This window comes from Odocoileus virginianus, chromosome 16 (genome assembly GCF_023699985.2).
Source record: "Odocoileus virginianus isolate 20LAN1187 ecotype Illinois chromosome 16, Ovbor_1.2, whole genome shotgun sequence".
NCBI lineage: Eukaryota > Metazoa > Chordata > Mammalia > Artiodactyla > Cervidae > Odocoileus > Odocoileus virginianus.
In genome coordinates this window covers 10,977,391-11,001,640 of record NC_069689.1, presented here as the reverse complement: position 1 = coordinate 11,001,640, position 24,250 = coordinate 10,977,391, and the positions used below count along the sequence as shown (strand labels likewise).

The following is a 24,250-nucleotide window of genomic DNA, read 5'->3' as shown; positions in this document are numbered from 1 at the left end:
AAAAAATAAAAAGAGAGCTGTTCTTGGGCTAAGTGAATGTGTTTAGAAGGAGATTTTATGACAGATTTGTTTCAGCAAGACTAAAGTCTCTTAAAAAAATCTACATTGCATCATCAGTTTTCTGAAATCTGTGTTTTACTCCACAGATTCAACATACCTAATCTGATTTATTCATTACCAGTGATGACGATCTTGTTTGTCACTTCTGTGGATAGAAAGCAAAGACACTCATGTAAGTAACAACGTTTGTATTCTTGGTTTAAAGGTAATTCATGTGGTCCATGGAACTGTTTCAAAGGAATGAGTGGCTACTGAAGACAAAGTCAGAGGAAGCCACATATGGACCACTGATGAGAATGTGTCATGAACCATGGATTAAGAGCGATCCCTATTAGTGCAACAGAGATCCATTAAAAACAGTTTGAAGGTTTTGCATTCATTTTTGCAGTTGCTTAATATTCCATTTTACTTTTGTACCACCTTGTAGGAGTATTTCTCAGTTGATGACAGTCTAGGTTGTTAAATGCTGGAGGAGGGAGCGCCTAGCAAGATGGAAAGTATTGTCAGTCCTCTAGTTGTTGGGTAAGATAGTAAGTTCATCGTACTACTTCTAAAACATGAAGAAATTACATGAAAGCTGAGCAAGTAGAGAGTAGTAAAACACATGGGAAGGGTATGAAACAAGGTTGTTGATTTATTTATATTGAAACACTGAGATTCAATTAAAAATAGACCTCATTTGTTAACTCTGTGGGAAATAAGTAGTTGTAAACAGCTCTCTGCAATATTCAGAGATCTTGCTCTTGGGTTTTTGTGAATCACAGAAATCAATTTTTTAAAAAATCAATGAAATCGTGAATGAAATGATAAATAATGAATGTATAAACAATCCATGAACAATATATAAGTAAACAGATGAAGAGTATTGAAGTAAATCAAAAAGGAGTATTGAGCTTGGATCAGTGATGAGAGTTCTGGGGTATATGAATCCCGAATTTTGATTAAACCCTAACTCTGAGGTCCATTAGAAAAAAAGTTGGTTTTTTCCCTTTTAGGGGATAGAGTTTAGGGCAAATTGGGGATCTCTTCTTGGGCCTTAGCGGTTCCTCATTATGGCTTTTATTGATGTAAATGAATCAGTGAATGCATGAATGAATAGATAAATGTGTAAGTGAATAAAGACAAAAAGGGTCACACCTGTGTATCCATGTTGGCATTCAAAGTTGGTGGGAGGATGATATAGTCATATATTTATGTGGGTAATAAGCCTGGCGGCAATTGTTAGCATTTTTGGTGTTCAAGTATATAGTGTGTAGATTCTCAGGTAATTGAGATAATATGATTTATCTGGAATGATTATCTTAAAAAGGCAAACTATGAACAAATATGGAGCCTGTGTTCTGAAGTAAGGTTTATAGCGAATCCTGATCTATCCTACTGATGTTCATATGAAGAAAGTAGGACCTAGTTTCTTCCTTCTAAGTCACATAGAGACTTACACATGTGAAAACAGTGTTTCAGTTGGATAGTTTAATACTTCATATATATACATGTATATATAATTTTATTATGGAAAATAAGTCGATGGTCAGATTATTCCATTGCAAATTAAATAAATAAATGAAAGGCTTTGTAAAGTTATAAAGTAAGATAAAACTAGGATTATTTGTGAGAATGTGCCATGACATTAGTTTTAAAAAGCTATACAATTCTGCACAAAGTTCATGAAAATAATTAGTAGGCCATTAACTTAAGAGCAGAGAATATGCAACTATACACCTGTGATATTTAAAAACTCTATTCTTGAGTTGGGTATTGGATTCAGTGATGCTTGTCACTACATAGCTTAAAATGAAAAATCAAATAAGTTGATAAATAAAAAGGATTGCAGCTTTTCTACCAATTATGAGAATGTGATATGATCCAAGTTTATGATTAATCTGGCAGTGCCAAGCTCACACTATAGACTGTAGAACTGGCTTTTCCTTACTGCATGGACACACCACAGCCAACTCAATCATTCTCTAATGACCAGTCTCTTAGCAGCTGCCATTGTCAGTAAAAAGCACAAAGATCAATATAAATAGCTCTTGAAGTTCATGTTCTCAATTTGGGAAGTTTGTTCATGGATTTTCAAGGAATTTTTTTAAAAAAATCTGGTTTTACATATAGAAATAAAATTAAAGAACACCAAACATTGATCAAGAGGGGATGTTATGTACCAAGGTTCATGATTAATAATTTTTAGACCCACATAATGTCCCATTTTAGTATGACCCCAAAGTATATTTAGACATCCAGTCCTTGATGGATGAAGATCCATCCATGGATCTTCCATGGAAGTCCATGATTGAAGATCAAGATCGTTTACTTGCTGAGGATAGAGAACATAGGAAGAAAATTACATTCTTTTAGTTGTAAGGGAAGATGGCAGTTCATAGCTTTTTATTCTACCACCTTTAAAATGTGAACAAATTGGGTAAAGAGATAAGCAAAAACCTATTATCAGTAAGGTTTTGCTTTGAAACACACCTCTTGTTTATCTGTTTGTGCAACACAGAGGTGCATTGAAAAAAGACATTAAATGTATTAGTTCTGTGGGACAAATGTAAATAGACTTAACTTAGTAACTATCATTCATCTTGTTCTTGGCATTTATAATTCATGGATATTTATTGTAGTTTAATTTATTCATGTAAAAATGATCTGGAAGGATGTGAATGAAGACGATAAAAATGCCAAGTCTGGATCCATGATAAGTGTCTTGGACTGTCTGAATGAAGAGTTCTGATTAAACTCTGTAGCCCTGAGGTCGTTGTAAGATGAGATTTAGTTATTCCCTCTAGATAAAGGCGCTTGTGGCTTAAGAAAGGAGTATTCAGGATTTTGTTCTTAAGCTCTGTGTTCCTTGGGTATGGATTTTCTTTATTATAACTGAAATGATGCTTGAGTAAAGAAAGACAGGAAGGAAGGAATGAAGACAGGAAAACCATGCATTGTTCAATTATGAGAATATGTTTTCAAATATTTCTGAAGCACTGAAGTCTAGGAAAATAAATATATCAAGATTTTACCTCTTTTGGCAGGGAGCAAATAGACACATATGCTCAACATTGAATACTGTTATGAAGGATTGATGGATTGATAGTTGGTTGCCGATTGTTTATTTTGTTAAGAAAAGGGCGAAATGTTTGCACAAATAATTAAATATCTAATAGGAAGAAAATCACGGACCAGTGATGCGAATAAGTCCTATAACAAGAGTTATGGCTAATTTAAGATGGTTGACTGTGAGTATATGATCACATGCTAATATTATTGGAAAGTTTTTGTCCAGGGAGTTATAATTATAATAGTGACATGTTATAATTATATATTGCTGTTAGTGAATGAATGAATAGATTCATATTTTACTTGAAAGATGCAAATCGCACACCAATGAGGCACTCTATTATGGAATAAACATAGTGATTATCCTGTTTTAAACAGTTGACTTTCATACTTTAAAAAAAATCTAGGCTTTTCCTCTTTTGCATAATGTGCACATAGACAGATGCACATAATAGTATTTTGTTTCTGGGCTGCTGCCCATTTTAGCATTTTCTGTTTTCTTTATATAATGAGCAGCTGGTGAACTTATTCCATGAGTAATTAAATGAATGAATGAATGAGTGAGTGAATGAATACATAAAGACGAGTCAAGCTTGGGCCATGAAAAACAAAGATTAAAATTTATCTGATTTGCACAAGAAAGAATCATTAAGAAGAAAATCTGACTTTAAGGTTCTGACTTGTGGGTTAGATTGTGGATTTAGTGGTGTTCAGTATATAGCTTAAAATGAAAATTAAATAATTGAGTAAATAAAAAACAGTGATGTTCCTGGGTCAAAGATATGAAACAAGTTTTAGGTACCATCTAGAACTCTGCAATTAGTATCCTCTAAACATACATAAATTCATGATTTTTCATTATTTTTATTTTATTTTATTTTTATTTTTTTTTTTCCATTTATTTTTATTAGTTGGAGGCTAATTACTTTACATCATTGCAGTGGTTTTTGTCATACATTGAAATGAATTAGCCATGGATTTACATGTATTCCTCATCCCGGTCCCCTCTCCCACCTCCCTCTCCACCCAATCCCTCTGGGTCTTCCCAGTGCACCAGGCCCGAGCACTTGTCTCATGCATCCAACCTGGGCTGGTGATCTGTTTCACCCTAGATAATATACATGTTTCAATGCTGTTCTCTTGAAACATCCCACCCTCGCCTTCTCCCAGAGTCCACAAGTCTGTTCTATACATCTGAGTCTCTTTTTCTGTTTTGCATATAGGGTTAACCCTATTTTTCATTATTTTTAAAGCCTCCTTTTGACCTCAGAATGAATACACTGTAACTGACTTAATCGTATCTAATGACGAAGCATTTGGGTGATATCACTCTGTTTAAGAAGCATATGTACCAAGTTGGGTAACATTGAAAGTTCTTGGTTAGGAGTATTTGTTCATTGTTCACTGAAATATTTCAAAAAAATTAGATAGCTACATAAAAGTATAAAATTAAAGACTGCTGTACAGTACCAATGACTAGACTAGCTAATGAACCGTAGGTGATGATGTTTAATTCAATTTTGCACAACTGATGACTCCTCCAAAAATTTGGAAAATGTTTCACATATTTTCAGAGATGTTTGCTATTCTTTTATATTTACATGACAGTTGATATCAAGATTTTCCTTTCGAAAGATCTCAGTGGGAGGGAGCACATATGTCCACACTGAGGGTCATTGGAAAAGGAGATCTAGTGTTATTAGTTCTATAGGAAATGAGCATATAGCTAGATCTTAGTAGCATTCAAGAATCATATTTTGAAGATTTTATGATGTGTATGTAGTGATTGTGTTATTTCTGAACTAGTGAATGAATCAATACATGAAGGGGTAAAAGATTGAGGAAAACAAGTGCTGAGCTTGGACCAATGATGACTCCTAGAGTGGGGGTTAGGTCTGAATCCAAAATTGTAATTAATTCCTATCTTGATATTGGTGGCCTATCGAGAAAAAGGCAGAAGGTAAACTCTTTGGGAAATGAACTCAGAAATGGATAAATAAGTATGTAAATGAGTGAAGATAAGGAGGGCCTCACAGAAACCAATTATGGAATTATGCAATAAAGCAAACATTATTATTAGTGCATGTTTGAAACATGGGGCTCTGTAGATGAACAGATTAAAGCTCTGAACCCTTCTACGGGAACAATTCAGAGATAACTAAGAGTCCAGGTGGCTGCTTTCATTGCTGGTTTTGCTGTTTTAATTATAAAATAGAACAACAAAAAAAGTTTATATAAAGAGTTGCTTACATAGTTGTTTTATTGAGAGAGGGCCAAACACAAAGCAAAATTAGACTTTGTCATATGATCAGAGTTAAGATTAATCTATCTCTATTCACTGAGTTTTATTTAAAAAACATCAAAAGAGGATTTAGTTAGTTACGTCAATAGGCTATGAGCATTAAGAAGGATATCCAGTGCTCTTATGTAGTACTTTGGTTTTTTTCATTGATCTTGATATATTGTTACAAGAGAATAAAGGAATGCCTTTTATATATAGACTAGTTATTCAAAAGAAGTCCAAAGAGGGGCCAGGGAGGAACATGTATTTGGAACCAGAAGTAATATGTACTCCTGATATATCCACATATTGTCAAGATAAAGAAGGAGAACTCTGGATTCTTCCCCACTTTGGCTAAGTACACATACAAAATTTACATGGAGAAATTCTTTAGACAAATAATCTATTTCATGTCTAATTATATACAGAAATCAATAAATGAACTACTAGATGTTATAACTCAGAAAAAATCATGTGAATTGGTGAGAATATGCCATAAAATAAAGATCTACATTTATCCAATGCTGCACAAGTGAGGTACATTATAAGCAATCGGCAAGTTGTTAGGTTTATGGATAGGGAGTATGTAGACACATATTTATGATAGATAAAGGTTTGTAGTCTCCACTGCTGTTCACTGTATTATTTAAAAATAAAAATTAAGTGAGTCAATAAAGAGTGACATTCTTGGGCAATGAAGAGATTATTAAATGACTGAAGTTTATATTAATAATTAACACTGAAAAACTAACTTCTGTTAAGAAAACTTTTTGAAAGTCTACATTTTCACCAAGTGAACATACTACAGATGATTTAATCATTATCTAGTGCTGAAGATCTTGGCTTTTACACACTTGGTGGGTAAGAACAGAACAGAGTGATGTAAGTGATAGAGTTTATGTTCTTGGGTTGGGAGGTTAGTTTATGGGTGTCACTTAAATTTTTCAAAGTAATGAATGGATATATTAATCAATAAAACCACCAGCGTGAGCCGGAATTGGGATTTATGACGGATAATTTTTTAATCCTCTTAAAATTCAATAAAAAAGATGCAGGTGTTTCCTTCATTTCTGGGGAAGCTTCACCTTGTGTTTTAGTTTTGCAGTGCTTTTCAAGTACTGCTCGATTGGTAAAGATTTAGGCTGTTAATTTTTTTGACAGAGGAGCACTCTGGAAGATGGACAAAATTGTTCTAGTTGTGGAGTGAGATTATGGATCCCTTACTTTTTCATTGCATTGTCTTTAAATGGAAAGGGCCAAGCTAAGGGACTAATGGGACTGATATGATGCAAGGGTGCTAGTTAATTTATATGTGCAAAAAGCAAATATATAAGTATATTGCAAAATATGTTGTCTGTTAGCACAATGGGAAGTGGGCATATATAGACAGTTCTTAGTGATAGTCAAGGATGTTGTTCTTGGGGTTTTTGATTCATAAGGATGGATTATGTTATTATTAGTGAGTCATTATATAAGGGAATAAACAATACATAAGAAAGGAAGAAAAAGATATTCAATACAGACTAATGATGAATATTCTGAGATGTGTGAGTCAAGGATTTTGATGAAGCTTTGTAACTTTAAGATTCATTGGAAAAAAGAAATCTTATTTCCTTAGTGGAAAAGGGAATTACAGCAAGGGTCAGGAGTAATCAAAGATGCGGTTCTTGAGCTTTATTTCTTAGTGTCTGTGAAATGTATCCTAAGTAAAGCAATGCAAGAATAAATGAAGAAGTGTAAATGAATGATGACCAATGATCCAAGCCAGCAGTGAGCAAGGATTATTAATATATTATTTCCTGAAGCACTAATTATAACCTGAATAGATCAGGTCTTACTTAACTGTTTTCCATATAGGATATATTCTATTACAAGATCCTTGTTGCTTTTGGATTGGTGTTGGGTAGTTGGTTGTTAGGTTATTTAGAAAAGGAACAAACCATTCACATTAAAAATAATTGCTTAAATAAGTGCCTAATTGAAAGAATGCCAAACATAGATAAGTATTGAGAATATGTTAGTATATATGATCAAATCACTCTGTTTACTGTTATTTAAAACAGAAAAAGAAAGGGTCTAACAAGTTGTCTGTGGAGAACGAGTGTCTGAACAGAAACTAGTGTTAGTCAATATTCTCTTTCAGGGTCCTGGCTTGAATTCATTTTGAATGTGTTGTTAAAAGTGAATAAGTGAATGAGTTCATATTTTGGTCAATTATTTAGAAGAAGGTAGTACATGAGTCGGTGAGGAGCAGGTGTCGTGAAACAAAGGTAATGATAAACTATTTTCAATGAAAAAGGAATTCTTGTCTTATCAAATTATTCTTGGAGTATTTAAATAAGAGAAAAATAAGAGTCAGTGAAAAATTAAGGGAACTATTACACCATTTTTTCACAGCCTACTCTTAGCAATGCATGAATGTGGTCCTTTCAAAAAGATGAATGAGGCTGTGAACTGTGTGGTTAGGGAGTATATAGATCAATAGAATACCAGTTACATTAATTATTCTTGCGTTAGGTGCTGGATTTAACAGCATTTGCTATATTAATTAAAAATTAAGCAGTAAACAAGTCAATATATAAAAAATCTGTAACAAAAATGTGATAGGATCCAAGGTTTATGATTAATCTGGTACCTCATGACTCCAGTTTGTTTAAAAAAGTTAAATTTATCCTATTACATTCTCTATAAAAATATGCATCTTATATCACAGAATGAAAGCACTGTAACTGATTTAATTGTTCAATAGTCTTAAGAGTTTAATTTTTACCTCTGGGTAGGGTATTGTGGAACTTCCCTGTAGCTTATATGGAAAAGAATCTGCTTGCAATGTGGGATACCTGGGTTTGATCCCCAGGTCAGGAAGATCCGCTGGAGAAGGGAATGGCAACCTACTCCAGTATTCTTGCTTGGGAATTCCCATGGGCAGAGGAGCCTGGCAGGCTACATACATACAGCTCATGGGGTCGCAAAGAATCAGACACGACTGAGTGACACAAGTTATTGGGAGACTTTGGTAGATGACAGTGGTCAAAATGCATGTCCTTGGGTAAGGAGATTTGTCCGTCCTGACATTATGTCAAAGGAAAAGAACTAAATACATAAAATCAAAGAATGCCACGTGCTGTGCTCTCCCACTCAGTCGTGTCCGACTCTGCGACCCTGTCCACGACAGCTCCTCTGTCATGGGATTTTCCCAGCAAGAGCACTGGAGTGGCTTGCCATTTCCTCCTCCAGGGGCTCTTCCTGAACCAGGGATTGAACCCGTGTCTCCTGCATCATAGGTAGATTCTTTACTGCAGAGCCAAGACCAAAGGATGCCATGCAGGGTCAAAAGTGGTAGTTAACCAAGTTTTACGAGTAATCTGAGGTCCATTAAAAATGATGGAGAACTTTTATTCATCTTCTGTGTTTTTATTATTATATTTTATTTTATACCATGGTTAATTTAAACCTTTCATCAGTGATAAAGAGCTAGGTCATAACTCCTTGAAAGGCGAGTAGATAGGATGAGAGAATATAGTATCAATGTCCTCATCGTGAGATATGACACTTGGTGGTTGATCATTGTATGTATCAGTTTTTTTTATTGTGTAACAAGTTACCCTACAGCTGAGCAACTGAAAGCAACAGTAAATATTTGTTATGCATCACATCTTCTATGGGGCAGGAATCTAGAGAGGGTAGTGGGCAGTTTTGGTTTAGAGTCTTTTGTGAGGTTGCAGTCAAGATGTCAGGTAGGATTGCAGATACGCGGAAGCTTGGGCTGGAGGATTTGCCTCCATGAATCACTCAGAAGGCTAGAAAGTTTGTGCTGGTCGTTGGCAGGGGGACCACAGTCCCTTCATACGTGGACCTCTCCTTAGGACTGCTTGAGTGTCCTTGCACCATGACAGCCGAGTTCCCCACGAGCGATCAGTACAAGAGAAAGGGAGGCAGAAGGCTGAATGTATGTAAAGTTAAGATTCAGAGGTCATACACTGTCTGCCTGTCAAGTATTCTGTTGGGTATAGAGGCCGGGCATGATTTAGTATGAGAGGAGACTGCAAGGCTACAAGTACTAGGAACCAGGAATCCTTGGGTGCCATCTTGGAGGCTGGCTACCGTATGTACCATCTTTAAAACATGGAAAAATTAAGTGAAAGAAGGACAGGCATAGCAGATGAAGTATAAATATGGGATTGACATGAAGCAAGTAAACTGATAATCTCTGTGTATAATGTTGTGATCTGCTGCAAAAAAGATGTAGAATCTTAGTTTTGTGAAAAATAAGCCTATAGATAGACCTTAGTAATATTCTAGGATATTGTTTTTAAGGTTTTTTGAATTTTACACATTGACTTTATTATTATTAGTGACTCAATTAGGGGATCAGTAAACAAAGGTATGCATGAATAGAAAGGTGCAAAGTTTGAACCAATGCATATCTGAGGTGTATGTGAATCAATGATTTGGTTAAACCCTGTTTAACCAAATTCTGAGGTCAGAGACCTAGTTAATGCCTGTACAACAGAAGTTAATGATCAGGATTTTGTTCTCAAGCTATTAATAATCATTTGTCTGGATGGGATTACTATGAGTGAATTAATAAATGAGAAAGTATATCTGTATAGAAGACAAGGAAAGCCATATGTGGTCCAATTATGAGTGTTTAATGTATTTTTGCTATTAATACATTTCTAAAGTGCTCAATTCCAATATAAATCTATTTGGATAAATAGCATACATAGATAAATACCTGGAAATCAATGTTCTGCATTATTTGAAAAGTGCTGACTGCTAATTGAAAATAAGAAGATATCTAATTGGTTATGTCTGGGAGTAATGAATATATGAGCAGCTGTTAATACCATTCAGATTTCTGATCCAGTCTCTATGTTCAAGGGTATTGATGATATTATGAGTGAACATATAAGTACATTTATCTTTCAACCAAGTATTTTGAAGAAGGTAAAGTGGGATTTCTCAGCCTTGAATTCTTGAAATTTGGGGTTGGATGTTTCATAGATGTGGGAGACTCTCTTGTACACTGTAGAGTGTTTGGTAACTGCACTGACTTCTACTAACTAGATGCCACTAGGTGGAACCCCCTCTCCCAGTGTGACAACCAAAACTATTTCAACATTGGCCAGCACCCTCTGGGGACAGTTTGGCCCCCGTTGAGGACCAGTAAGGTAAAACATGGGCCACTGAGGAACATGTGTTAAAAGATGATGGGACTCACTTGTCCTTTTGTTCCTTATTCATATTCAGATGAAGGAAAAAGCAACTAGGCTCTTCCCATTTTATCTCAGATTCACATGTATAGTTGCATCTAATTGTATTGCAACTTGAGTTTTCATGGATAGATCATACTGTGTTTTCTCTGGAAAAGTAAATTGAAGTTTAACTTATATCATGAGTACAAGAGTAAATGAATAAATAGGGACTAGATAAACAAATATATAATGGAGGGTCTCGCATATACTATTGGTGAAAATGTGCCATGAGGAAGTATTTAAATGAACCCCATCCTGCACAAGCGACATCTACTATTAGGAAAAATGCTCTAGATTCTTTTTTTAAAAACATTTTATTGAGTTATAGATGATTTACAATATTGTGTTAATTTCTGCTGTCCATCGCAGTGATTCAGTTACATATCTATCTATATACAAAAATATACATATATATTCTTTTCCATTATAGTTTATACATTGATAGAGTCTTACCATGTTGGGAGAGAGTACCCTGTGGGAGTCTTTCAATCACCATTTCATATTCTTGTGTTGAGTTCTAGGCAAGTCAATAAATAATATGCTAGCTGTTCTGGGTCCTTTTATTAAAATGTGTCATGAATCAAAGTTTATGATTGATCTATTACAGGCTTACTAATATTCCTTGAAAAATATAAATTGTAGACTCAGATTCTTTCTAAAATCCACTATTAACTCCACACAAAGGATCCACCACACTTGACTTAATTATTCTCCATTGGTGGAAAACTTGGCATCATTTCTGTGAGTCAGAATGCTAAAACAGATCTAAGTAATAGTAGAAGTTCTAGATTTGGTTCATGCTTATTTTAGAAAAATAAAAAGTTCCATGCCTCAGCCAGTGATAGGAATGTATTATGAACAAAAATAAATTAGGTTACTCCAATTCAACCTAAGTGAGGCTGTGAAAGAAAATAAGAGGGAGGACATTTTCATCTGCTTCAGAGTAGATAACCATTTCACTTTACTTTTGTACCATGGCTAATTTAAATTTCCTCAGGGGACCTTGGTAACCGAGTCTTCAGTGATAGCACATAGGAAGGTGGTTGAGATTGTCAGGGTTCCAGCTGTGGGGTTATTCACGATCGTTCAGTCTCATATATTTAATGTGGGACAAGTTAAATGAAAAGGAGTAAGCATGGATCAGCCATGACTACAGAATTTCCAAGAAACGAGGAAGCTAATAAATCCATGTGTGTGACACTGAGATTTGTATGTTGGTCTTAGCAGTTTCAGAAATCTTAATTTTGAGATTTTTCTGTGTTGACTTTCTTATTGTTAGTGAATCATTGAATGATTCAGTCAACAAAGATGCAGATGAGTGAAGGAGTGGAATGCCAAGCCAAGACAAACGATGAGTATCATGCGGTATCTGAATCTAGAATTTTACTTTACTAAGCTTTATAGCTCCAAGATCTATTAGAAAAAGAAAATTACCCCACTAACTCTGTGGGACATGATCATATAGCAGAAATGAAGAAGTGTCAGTTCTTATTCTTGGTCTGTTGAGGTTCTTGAGTATACATTATATTTTAAGTAAATCAGTATGTGAATAAAATATGTAAATGAATAAATACAAGGAAGGTGCTGAAAAGACCAGTTATGAGAGTACATAATTAAATAAGGAACAAGACTAATACCATTTGGAAGTGCTGAGTTCCAATAAAATTAAATAGATCATAGCTCTTGTTCTTTTGAGTAAGAAGCAGAAAAGACAGTTTCATCTAAGAGTCAATGTTGCGTTTGATGAAGAGCAGATTTTTTTGTTTCTGTTCTTTTTTACATGTTGCTCCCTTTTCCAAAAGGGAGCAGTCTTAGGTTCATGGCATAATTAAGGAAAATGTACAGGGATTTCTCACAGTTGCCCTGACTCTACATGTATATCACCTCTCCTATTATCAGCATCCCACACCAGAAGGGTACATTCATTACAACTGATGAACCTTCACTGACACATCATTTTCACCCAAAGTCCATCATCAGCTTCAGGGTTCACTCTTGGTTGTAGATTCAGTGCTTTTGGACAAATATATTGGGTTGGTGAAAAAGTTTATGTTTCTCTGTAGCGTTTTATGGAAACACCCAAAGGAACGTTTTGGCCAACCCAATATAATGACATGTATCTGCCATTATGGTATCATACAGAATATTTCGCTGCCCTAAAAATCCTGTGTCGCTTCATTTTTCTCTCCCTTTAACCCCTGGCAACTTCAGCATGTAATAGTGCTGGAATTATACTGTACATAGCCATTTCATATTGTCTTTAAATTTAGTCATACTAAATTGGAGGTTCCTTCATGCCTTTATATGACTTTGATAGCTCATTTCTTTTTAGTGGTGAATAATCTTCCATTATTTTGATATAAAAGTTTATTTATCCATCTACCCACTGAAGGATGTGTTGGCTGCTTCCAAGTTTTGCCGATTATGAATAAAGCTGGTATAAATATCCATGTGGAGGTTCCTGTATGGACATAAAATTTCAGCTCCTTGGGGTAAATACCAAGGAGTGTGATTTCTAGATAGTATGGTAAGAATAAATTTAGTTTCATAATAAACTGCCAAATATCTGCTCTACCTAAGTGTGTAGTGGTACTTCATTGTTTTAATTTGCATTTCCCTCATGACATATAATGTGGAGTGTCTTTTCAGATGCTTATTTTCCATCTGTTTATCATCTTTGGTGAGATGTCTGTTCAGGTCTTTGGTTCATTTTTTAATCACGTTGTTTATTTTCTTACTGTTGATTCTAAGGATTTTTGTATATTTTGGAAACAGTCATTTATTATACATGTCTTTTGCAAATACTTTTTCCCCAGTCTATGGCTTGCTTGTGTTTTATTCTTTTGAAAGTTTCTTTGCAGAACAGAAACTTAATGAATTGCAGCTTATCAATTATTTCACATAGTGTGTCTTTCGTATTGTATTTAAAAAGTCATTGTTAAACAAAAGATCAGCTAGATTTTCTTTTTATGTTTTATTCTAGTGGTGTTATTGTTTTTTATTTTTATTTAGGTCTGTAATCCATTTTGAAATAATTTTCAGGATGGGTGTAAGATCTGTGTCTAGATTTCTTTCTTCTTCTTCTTCTTTTTTAAAATGTGAACATCTAGTTGTTCCAGCACCACTTATTGAAAAGATTATCTTTGTTCCATTGTATTTCCTTTGATCCTTTGTCAAGGATCAGTTGCCCATATTTTTTGTGGGCCTTACTTCTGGGCTGTCTTCTGTTCCATGGATCACTTTATGAGTTCTTTGACCAGTACCACACTGTCTTGATTATTGTAGCTTTATAGTACATCTTGAAGTCAGGTGATGTCACTCCTCCAACTTTGTTCTTCAATATTGTGTTCACTATCCTGTTTTTTTTGCCTGTTCATATAAACTTTAGGATCACTGTGTTTACAACCACAAAATACCTGCTAGAACTTTAATTGGGACTGCCTTGAATCTACAGATCAAGCTGAAAAGAGCTGACATATAGACAGTACTAACTCTGCCTATCTATGAGCATGGAATATCTTTACATTTATTTAGTTCTTTGATTGTTTTCATCTGAGTTTTGTAGATTTCTTCACATAATTTTTGTACATATTTTGTCAGATTTATATGTATTTCATTTTTTGGTTGTCAATTTAATTTTAAATTCCACTTGTTCATTGCTATTATATAGGAAAGTGACTTTTATTTACCTTGTATCCTACAGCCATGCTGTAATTTCTCGTGAGTTCTTGTTAGTCCTTTTGTATTTTCTACAGAGATAACCATGTCATCTGTTAACAAAGACAGTTTTATTTCATCTTTCACTAATGGTAGACTTTTTGTTTCTTCTTCTTCTCTTGTTATGTTTGCTATAACTTCTCACACCATATTGAAGTGTTGAGAGAGAACATCCTTGCTTTGATACTGATATCAGTGGGAAAGTTTCAAATTTTTCGTTAGTTATGATGTTAGCTATAGGTGTTTTTTTGACAGGTAAAAAGTGGATTTATTCAGATTCAGAGAGAAGCAGACTGCACAGACAGCGTGGCCCACTGCAGAGGGTGATCAAGGCCCAGCTTCAGGTATTTTCTCATAGATAGTCATTGTCCAATTGAGGGTGTTCCTTTCTGTTTCTAGTTTGTTGAGAGTTTTTTTCTTCCTCATGAATATTGCATTTTATCAGATACTTTTTCTGCTTCTATTGATGTAATCATGTGGGTATTCTCCTTTTGATCAACACCCTTTTGATGTGATGTGCACGATGGGATAATATCTAGTGGATCATACTTTATTTCTTTTTATACATTATTGGATTCATTTGCTCATATTTTTTTGAGGAATTTTGCACCTATGTTCATTAACGATACTGTTCTGTAGTGTTTTTTTTTTTTGTATTAGATTGCGGTAATGCTCGCTTCCTAGAATGGGATAGGAAATTTTTCTCAACTTTTATCTTCTAAAAGAGATTTTAAGAGAATTGGTATAAGTGTTTTCCCTTAAATATTCTGATAGAATTCACCAGAGAACCCACCTAGGCGTGGTGCTTTCTAATTGGGAAGATTGTCGTTGTTTGGTCACTCAGTCGTATCAGATTCTTTGCGACCCCGTGGACTGCAGCACACCAGGCCTCGCTGTCCATCACCAGCTCCCAGAGCTTGCTTAGATTCATGTCCATTGAGTCGGTGATGCCATCCAACCATCTTGTCCTCTGTCGTCCCCTTCTTCTCCTGTCTTCCATCTGTCCCAGAATCAGGGTCTTTTCTAATCAGTTAGTTCTTCGCATCCAGTGGCCAAAGTTTTGGAGCTTCAGCTTCAGCATCAGTCTTTCCAATGAATATTCAGGACTGATTTCCTTTAGGATTGACTGATTTGATCTTGCAGTCCAAGGGACTCTCATGAGGCTTCTCCAACACCACAGTTCAAAAGCATCAATTCTTTGGAGCTCAGCCTTCGTTATAGCCCAACTCTCATACATGACTACTGGGAAAACCAGAGCTTGGACTAGTCAGACCTTTGTTGGCAAAATAATGTCTCTGGTTTTTAATACACTGTCTAGGTTTGTCATAGGTTTTCTTTCAAGGAGCAAGTGACTTTCAATTTCATGGCTGCAGTCACTGTCCACAGTGATTTTGGAGCCCAAGAAAATAAAGTCTGTCACTTTCCATTGTTTCCCCATCTATTTGCCATGAAGTGGTGGGACCAGATGCCATGATCTTAGTTTTTTGAATGTTTAATTTCAAGCCAGAGTTTTCACTCTCCTCTTTCACCCTCATCAAGAGGCTCTTTAGTTCTTCTTCACTTTCTGCCATAAGGATGGTATCATCTGTGTATCTGAGGTTATTGACATTTTTTTGGGCAGTCTTGATTCCAGCTTTTGATTCATTCACGCAGCATTTTGCGTGATATATTCTGCATATAAGTTAAATAAACAGCGTGACAATATACAGTTGTGAACACATGTTGATGACAGATCATGTAAGATAAGAAGCATTAGGATTGACCAGATTGTATTCTTTAAATTTTATTAACAACTCAAACATAATCTTGTCAGTTATGTTTATGACTAATAACTGGATAGACAGATGTTTGTGTCATTCAGAATTTATTTTCTTTCTCTTCACTGATAATGTATTGTTATAATTGAATGAATAAAAAAATGTTATCTTATTAGTTTGAGCTTTTGCTACTGATATTATAGAAAGAAAAAATTCGTAACCTACTTACATTTTTGATAAGTGATATATAGTACATTGTGTATAATAATATTTCTGTTCTGGAGTACTAACTGACTTGCCATTTTAACTTTCTTCATATGATGGGCATATGGTTAAATCATACTTTCATTAGCTAAGTAAATAAATAAATAAACATATAAAATTGAATTAAGCAGAGTCACCACTGAGAATGTGAAATAAGGATATTTTACCAGATTGTGGGTATTTTTTTTTTCTTTACTTAAGTTGAAGTATAGTTAGTATATGGGCTTCCTTGGTAACTCAGCTGGAAAAGAATCCACATGCAATGCAGGAGACCCTGATTCAATTCCTGGATCAGGAAGATCTGCTGGAGATGGGATAGGCTACCCACTCCAATATTCTTGGGCTTCCCTGGTGGCTAAGCTGGTAAAGAATCTGCCTGCAATGCAGGAGACCTGGGTTTTATCCCTGGGTTGGGGAGATCCCCTGGAGAAGCAAAAGGTTACCCACTCCAGTATTCTGACCTGGAGAATCCCATGGACTGTATATTGCGTCCATATCTTGGCAATTGTAAATGGTACTGCTGTGGATATTGATGTACATGTATCTTTTTGAATTAGTGTTTTTTTTTTCCTAATATAAACCCAGAAGTGGAATTGTTGGATCATATGATCATTATATTTTTGTTTGTTTGAGAAATGTCCACACTCTTTTCCACATTTTACATTCCTCCCAATAGTATATGAGGGTTCCCTTTTGTCCACATCCTTGCCAATACTTGTTATTTGTGTTCTTTTTGATGATGGTCATCTGACAAGTGTGAGGTGATATCTCATGTAGTTTTGTTTTGCATTTGTGAGGCTGAGAATTTTTTCTTGTGCCTGTTGGGTACATGGCATTTCCTCTTTGGAAAAAAATTAAGTTTTACTGCCCATTAAAAAAAATTTTTTTTATATTGAGCTATATGAGCTGTTTGTATGTGTTGGATATATACCCCTTATTGGGTGTATTTAAATGTACCCAAATAAAGATTTAAATGTACACAGTTCTGCAAAAGTCCATCCATTAAAATTATCTTTTATTCTGTTAAACTGTTAAAATACAAAGATAGTTTTGATAAATGTCTTTCTTATTCTTATGTGGTGGTTTTAACAGTAGTTATAACATTATCTCTGAAAGTCTAATATTGGATTAATTAGAAAGACTTGAAGTTTATAACTACCTACTTCCACATAACTAAAATACATTTAAATTCTAGTTTAGTTGTCCTGTTTCCTCCCCAGAACTAACATAGGACAGCACACATTCATTTTCTAACAAGCAAAATCTTGGCACTTAGCTTTGTGGGCTAAGAATGTAGAGAAAAATAAGTAAGTAAGACTTGAATTTCCTATCCTTGGATAGGGTGGTTTGTACACAAATACTTAGTGGTATTTCAAAAGCATCAACATGTGTCTGCAGGAAATAGAAATCTCAAATATGGACCAGTGATGGGAATATGGTATGAATCAAAAGTTATCTTTAGTCTAGTTCAGCACAACTGAGGCAATGAAAAGAAGTAGTCATTTCATTCATTTTTAGAACTATTTTATATTACATTTTGGGGCTTCCCAGGTTGCTCAGTGGTGAATCCACCTGCCAATTCAGGAGGTGAATGAGAGGTGGGTTTGATCCGTGGGTCTGGAAGATCCCCTGGAGGACGAAACGGCAACCTGCTTAGTGACTGAGCACATGCATGTGCAGTATTACATTGTATGTTCCTCCACAAACCATGCTGGTGCAGCACTGGCTAATAACTACATGGCACTCCGCAAGCCCATGGAAGACTCTGTGTTTGAGAAGTGATTAACGGTGGTGACTTCACCACTTGTTGTTGAACCCTCTTTAGAACATGGGCAATTAAATAAAAGAAGCACCCAAAATGATCAGTTTTGATTATGAATTTTGTATGAATTATGGATGTTTACTGATCACGCATGTTCTCTGAGGTCCATTATAAAAGGAGATTTTGTTCCTGGAATTTTATGATTGTGCTGTTATTCATGGATCAATTAATAAGTAAATACAGAAAGAAAAACGTGTCTGGATCAATGATGAATTCCATGGGGTATCTGAAACAGGAGTTTTGATTAAACCCATAAGTGATTCTGAGGTCCATTGTAAAGACACGTGGCCAAATTATTGCCTCTGTGGGACAAGAGTGCTTGGCACCTTGTGTTTGTACGTTTGTGGTTCTTGGGGATGGATTGAATTTTATTATAATGTTGACCCATAAATAAAAAGTGTATCAGTAAATTAAATATATCATATACCTATTATTAAGGGATATAGTAAAACATGGGTTATTATTAAAATGTAGCTGAGACTGTTTACTGTCCATTAACAGTGAAGGATCTTACTATTCTGGAAAGGAGTGTGTATATATATGGTCATCTGTATGTAACAGTTTTTGCTCTGTTGATACTGCATTGTTGGCTGGTTATAATATTAAGGAAATGAAAATGCATTAACTTATATAAATTCTCATTTAAATAACCACATTTAATTAAGAGACAGAGACCAGTGGTGAGAATGTTTTGTAAGACAACACTTCTAATTAACCCAATCCTTTTTTTCATTGATTTTTATTAAAACAATAAAAATGAAACAAGTCTTAATGGCAATGGCTATATAGATAGACAAAAATTTTGTTCAGTGCTCTTTGTCTAGTGGATGAGATCACAGATACTGATATATCTGTGTAAGCGGGCGAAGTTATAATTTTATATCTCAATCTTCTTTTGAAAAGGTCAGCAAACCACATACCAATTCAGAACCCATGTTTTGGTATCAGGATACCGATGCATCTTATTTTCTGAGTTAGATATTCTAGGAAAATTCTTAGCTCGTCTGCTTTTTGAAATGCATGTTTGGAGCCTTTCCGTGGCCTGGTGAATTGATTCTGGGTTGGTGTCTAACCATTTTGAGTTCTCTTTAGAAAAATAAAGGTATGATAATATCTGAATAACACAATAAATCAGTAAGTGAATGAATCCCTGAATCAATATAGTGGTGGATAATTGAGATTATCTCATGAAAAAAATATGTCCAGTTCCATAGAAGTAAGTCAAGTAAAGTGATCTTGGCTCTTCCTGTGTAAGTAGGAGGTAAAGTAAGATGTCTCTAATTGCAGTTTGTTGAGCAGTCGAATTCAGCGGAATTCATATTATTTAACAGCCAAACTTAACTAAATGAAAGAGTACCTTTCTTAGGAAAATGATGAAAATATGATATAAAGTAGAGTTTATGATTAATCTAGTCCTCCCTACAAATACCAATTTTAAAAAAGCTAACTCTATTTTTAGAGTTTTTAATAATAGACTTTTTGTTTCCCTTTATAAAATGAACACCACACAGCTGACTTAATCAGCTTTAATGGTGAAGACCCTGGCTATTACTTCTGGGACTAAGGAGCTTTAAGACTGAAATAAGGAAATATCAGTGTTGGTGTTCTAAGCTCCGATGGGGATTATTAATGGGATCCCACTGAATTATTTCAATAAAATAAATAGTCAAATAGCACATGAAATTAAGGAATGCCAATTATGAGCCCATGATTGGAATGTGTCATAAATTAACATTTATGATTAATTCAACTCAGCCCCACTAGGGATCATTCATTACTAAAGGGATGCAAGGCATTTCACATATTTTTAGAGCAGTATTCTATTAACTTCCTACTTAATATTCTGGCCACATTTGCTAAATCCATTTCTTCATTGATTAAGATTCACTTGTTAACTCTTTGAGGCTGGATTAGTTTGAAAGATGGCATATGTCGTTTTTGTCAGTTGTGGGCTAAGATCATAGGGCTGTGGCTGTTGATCACCAGCTTTAATATAATGACAAATCAAGTGAAAAAGGAGCAGGTGGGCACTGATCTCAAGGATGGGACTGATACGAAATAAGTGTGCTGATGAACCCTTATGTGTAAAAACAGACCTTATTGTGAAAGGTGGTTGAGTCTATTCACGCTACAGTAACAGGACCATGAACAGATCTTGGTTGTGTTTTAGCCTTTGTTCTTAGTTTTGCGTCCCTGCAGGTTATTGCTTGTATAATTATTATTCGTGAATCTGTGAATGAATGAATCAGTTCAGGAAGGGATAAGTGGATTAAGAAATAGTTATGCCTGGATCAGTGATGGCTATTGGTGAAAGTGAATGAATCAATTACATTAAGTAAGCATTCTGTGTAACTCTGTGGTCAATTCTGCGTAGAGAATCAATCAATATGCTTTGTAGAAATTAAGCAGTAGGAGAAGTTAGGAAAAGACAGTGTGGTGTTTCCTGGGCTTTTGTGGTTCATGGATATAGATTGTATTATTTCAAGTGAATCAGTGTATGAATAAAGAAAGAATTGTACATCTGAAATAGGAAGAGACCTGCTCCTGGAACAATTCGTAGAATGGAATAAAATAAGTATTAATATTAATACAATCTTGAAATAAAATGAACAGGTTTAATTTGTAGTCCTCTTTCACATGGAATGTATTAGTATCTGTGGTCAAGAGGCAATGTTTTGAGTTCTGGTACAATGTTTTTTCTTTTCTTTTTTTAAGTAAGAAAAGAAAAGGTATTTGCCTCAGTCAAAAGTCTATAAAGTAACCATAACTTAGAGGCTTCCCTGGTCTCTCAGATGGTGAAGAATCCGCCTGCAATGCAGGAGACCTTGGTTCAATCCCTGGGTCAGGAAGATCCCCTAGAGAAGGGAATGGCTACCTACTCCAGTGTTCTTGCCTGGAGAATCCCATGGACAGAGGAGCCTGGTGGGCTACAGTGGATAGATAGCAAAGAGTCTGACGAGACTGAGAGACTTGACTTTACTAACCATATACTTAAGAGATGGATATTTGTAATCATTCAGTTCAGTCGCTCAGTCCTGTCCGTCACTTTGCGACCCCATGGACTGCAGCACACCAGGCTTCCCTGTCCATCACCTACAGATCTTAATCTGGGGCTTGGTGGTGGACTTAATAATGTTTATTATTCATAACTAAAAATTCAATACTGGATTAGTAAAAAATTGCACTTGAGCCAAAGTTTATTGTTATCTAGTTCTGCCTGACTAACAATCATTAGGAAAAAAAACCCCAAATCTATTCTAAATCAGCTTTTTTCCTCCCCAGAGTGAACACAGGACAGCTGATTTTAATCACTTAATAAAGAATTTTTATTGTGAGCAAGCAGCATAAAGTCTAATATAAGTAAGTCCCTTGGTTCACATTCTTTGTTTGAATAGTCTATTATGAGTGTTAGCTGAAGAATTCCAAAGTAATAATTACGTACTACATACATGAAATATATAAAACACCTCCAGTATGGACCAGTGATGGGGATGTATCACAATCCCCTAATGTGTTTAAGCTAAATCAGCACTACTGAGGTCACTTTAGAAGATGGCAGTGATTTAATTTAGTATTATCTTCTCTTTTCTACCACGGTTGCTTTCACCATTTGCATGTGGGTAGAGGGGCTGATAACTTTGTGGACAGTCTAGAGATGATTGCTGATGGTAGTTTCATGATGTTTTCATGGAACCATCTTTGACATACGAATGAATTAAATCAGAGAGGGCCAGATAGGAAGGAATGCTGTATGTGGGTTTGATAGAAAGCAGGGATTTTTGACCCATCCACATGTTTAGCTTTGACTTCCATTACAGAAGAAATGTTGTTTTATTAGCTCTACAGGGCAAGAGTCTAAAGTTTAAGAATCTGATTTTTGGAATTTTGTGATTGTGTTTCTTGTATGTGTGTGTGTGTCTCAGAAAATTAATCAATAGATGAAAAGAAATTTCCTAGCAGGGATCAGTGATGCATCTCATGGGGTTTCTCAAACAAGAACTGTGATTAAGCCCATCTGCAACTCTGAGGTCCATGACAGAGAGGCATCTCATTATTCTCTTTGTGGGAAATGAACCTACAACACCTTCTTTTCAGGCTTTTTGGTTGAGGGTGTGACTAGCTTTATTAAAATAAATTTAGCCTATGAATTAAAAATATGTCAGTGATTGCAGAATAAGAGATATATGCGTCCAACTTTGTAAGGTATGTAACGAGACATTGGTAATTTTGAAAACAGTTTTTTTAGATTCTTAGTAGTCAAGGCTCTTGTCATTTTTGTAAGGAGCAGATGGTCATTTGCACACAAAACTGAATGTTTTTGTTTTCTGTGGAGGCATGTTGCCAATCAATCATTTTACTAAGGAAAGAGAAATACATTTACATAAATAGTTGATTGAATAAACTGGGTAATTGGGAGGGAGAGCATGGAACAATGATGAGACTGTTTATTCAACCACATTTGTGTTTAATTCAGTCTTTTTATGCAGTTTTATGTTGCATACAAACAAGCATTAAAAGAACCAGTTTGCTATTGTTTTGGCTAATGACTTGAAGACAAATGTAAACATTATTTAAGTTCCTTATCCAATGTGTGGGGGTCACAGATATTGAAGTATAGTTATAAGTAATCAAATGTATACATCTGTATCTCTGTCACTTTTTCAAAAGGTCAGCCAATAGTGCATCAGTGGAAGGCATGCAATTGGATGGAAAGATCCTAATTCATCGTGTTTTACACAGCTGTTGTCCATGGGAGGATAAAACATTCTAGGCTTTTCCAATGGTGCACATAGACTTTTGTAAATAATAGTGTTTCAGTTCTGTTTTGATGGTCATTTAAACTTTTTGGAAAAATAAAGGGATGGTCTTATTATTCCATGAGTAATTAAATATAGGAATTAGTGAGTGAATTAATAAATTTATTAAGTAAGGTCAAGCTTGGACCATTGGTGAGATTGTGCCATGAGTTGCCTCTACCATGGATCCAGTTCCACATAGTTAAACTTCAGTGAAAAAGATGATCTTAGCCCTTCATGGGTAATATGTAGAGAGACACATTCTTAATAATTATAGTTATTTTTCTGGTGTTCACTGCTAGATTCAGTGGTATCCATCATATTTTATAAAATACAAGATTGCACACGTTAATATATGCAAAGTAGAGCTCTTTCCAAATGTTGAAAATAGGATGCAAATCAAGGATTGTGGTTACCTAATTATTGATCATTTAAAGTGGATAATTGTAGATTGATTCTTTTTAAAATTTGCTTTTAACTGCCCAGAGCAAACATTCTGCCAGATTTGATTATTCACTCATGGCGAAGATCTTGACTTTTACCTCTTAGATAAAGAAAGAAGAGATCAATATAAGTAATAAAATTCATGTTCTGTTTGGGGCCTTGGTCATGGGTATCCACTGAGACATTTTGAAGGAATAAATGGCTACATACATGAACAATTCTAAGGTGGACATGCATTGGTGAATGATTAAAATATGTTAGGAATTTGAGTTATGATTTATCCATTTCAGCATGACTGAATTTATTAGGACAAAAGGATGAAAAGCATTTCACTCATTTTCTGAAAAATTTCAGTTCAGTTCAGTCCTTCAGTTGTGTCCGACTCTTTGTGATCCCATGGACTACATAATGCCAGGCTTCCCTGTCCATCACCATCTCCCCAGCTTGCTCAAACTCATGTTCATTGAGTTGGTGATGCCACCCAACCATCTCATCCTCTGTTGTCCCCTTCTCCTCCTGCCTTCAATCTTTTGCCAGAATAAGGGTCTTTTCCAATGAGTCAGCTCTTCACATCAGGTGGTGAAAGTATTGGAGTTTCAGCTTCAGCATCAGTCCTTCCAGTGAATATTCTGGACTGATATCCTTTAGGATTGACTGGTATGATCTCCTTGCTGTCCAAGGGACTTTCAAGTCTTAGTGTTCCACTTAATTTTTCTAACTCAAATTTAAAATTTTTTTCAATTTTAATTTTCATACCACAGGGGATAGAAACACTGTATTGATATTGTTAAAGACTATGA

General features: G+C 35.2%; 1 long non-coding RNA gene and 3 other non-coding genes across 5 annotated transcripts in view; all 4 read left to right on the top strand.

Moving 5' to 3' along the window:
• Window positions 1-24,250, top strand: part of LOC110150520 (uncharacterized) — a 91,665-nt gene that overhangs the window by 24,117 nt on the left and 43,298 nt on the right. For both annotated transcript variants that reach the window (XR_011491747.1, XR_011491746.1), the window contains one exon: window positions 147-232. This is a non-coding gene — a long non-coding RNA (uncharacterized lncRNA). The remainder of the gene's footprint in view (window positions 1-146; window positions 233-24,250) is intronic.
• On the top strand, window positions 956-1,025 carry LOC139038840 (small nucleolar RNA SNORD113/SNORD114 family). Its single transcript, XR_011491979.1, has one exon. It is a non-coding gene; the product is annotated as a small nucleolar RNA SNORD113/SNORD114 family (small nucleolar RNA).
• Window positions 18,409-18,483, top strand: LOC139038841 (small nucleolar RNA SNORD113/SNORD114 family). The gene has a single exon (XR_011491980.1). It is a non-coding gene; the product is annotated as a small nucleolar RNA SNORD113/SNORD114 family (small nucleolar RNA).
• LOC139038848 (small nucleolar RNA SNORD113/SNORD114 family) lies at window positions 22,170-22,244 on the top strand. Its single transcript, XR_011491987.1, has one exon. It is a non-coding gene; the product is annotated as a small nucleolar RNA SNORD113/SNORD114 family (small nucleolar RNA).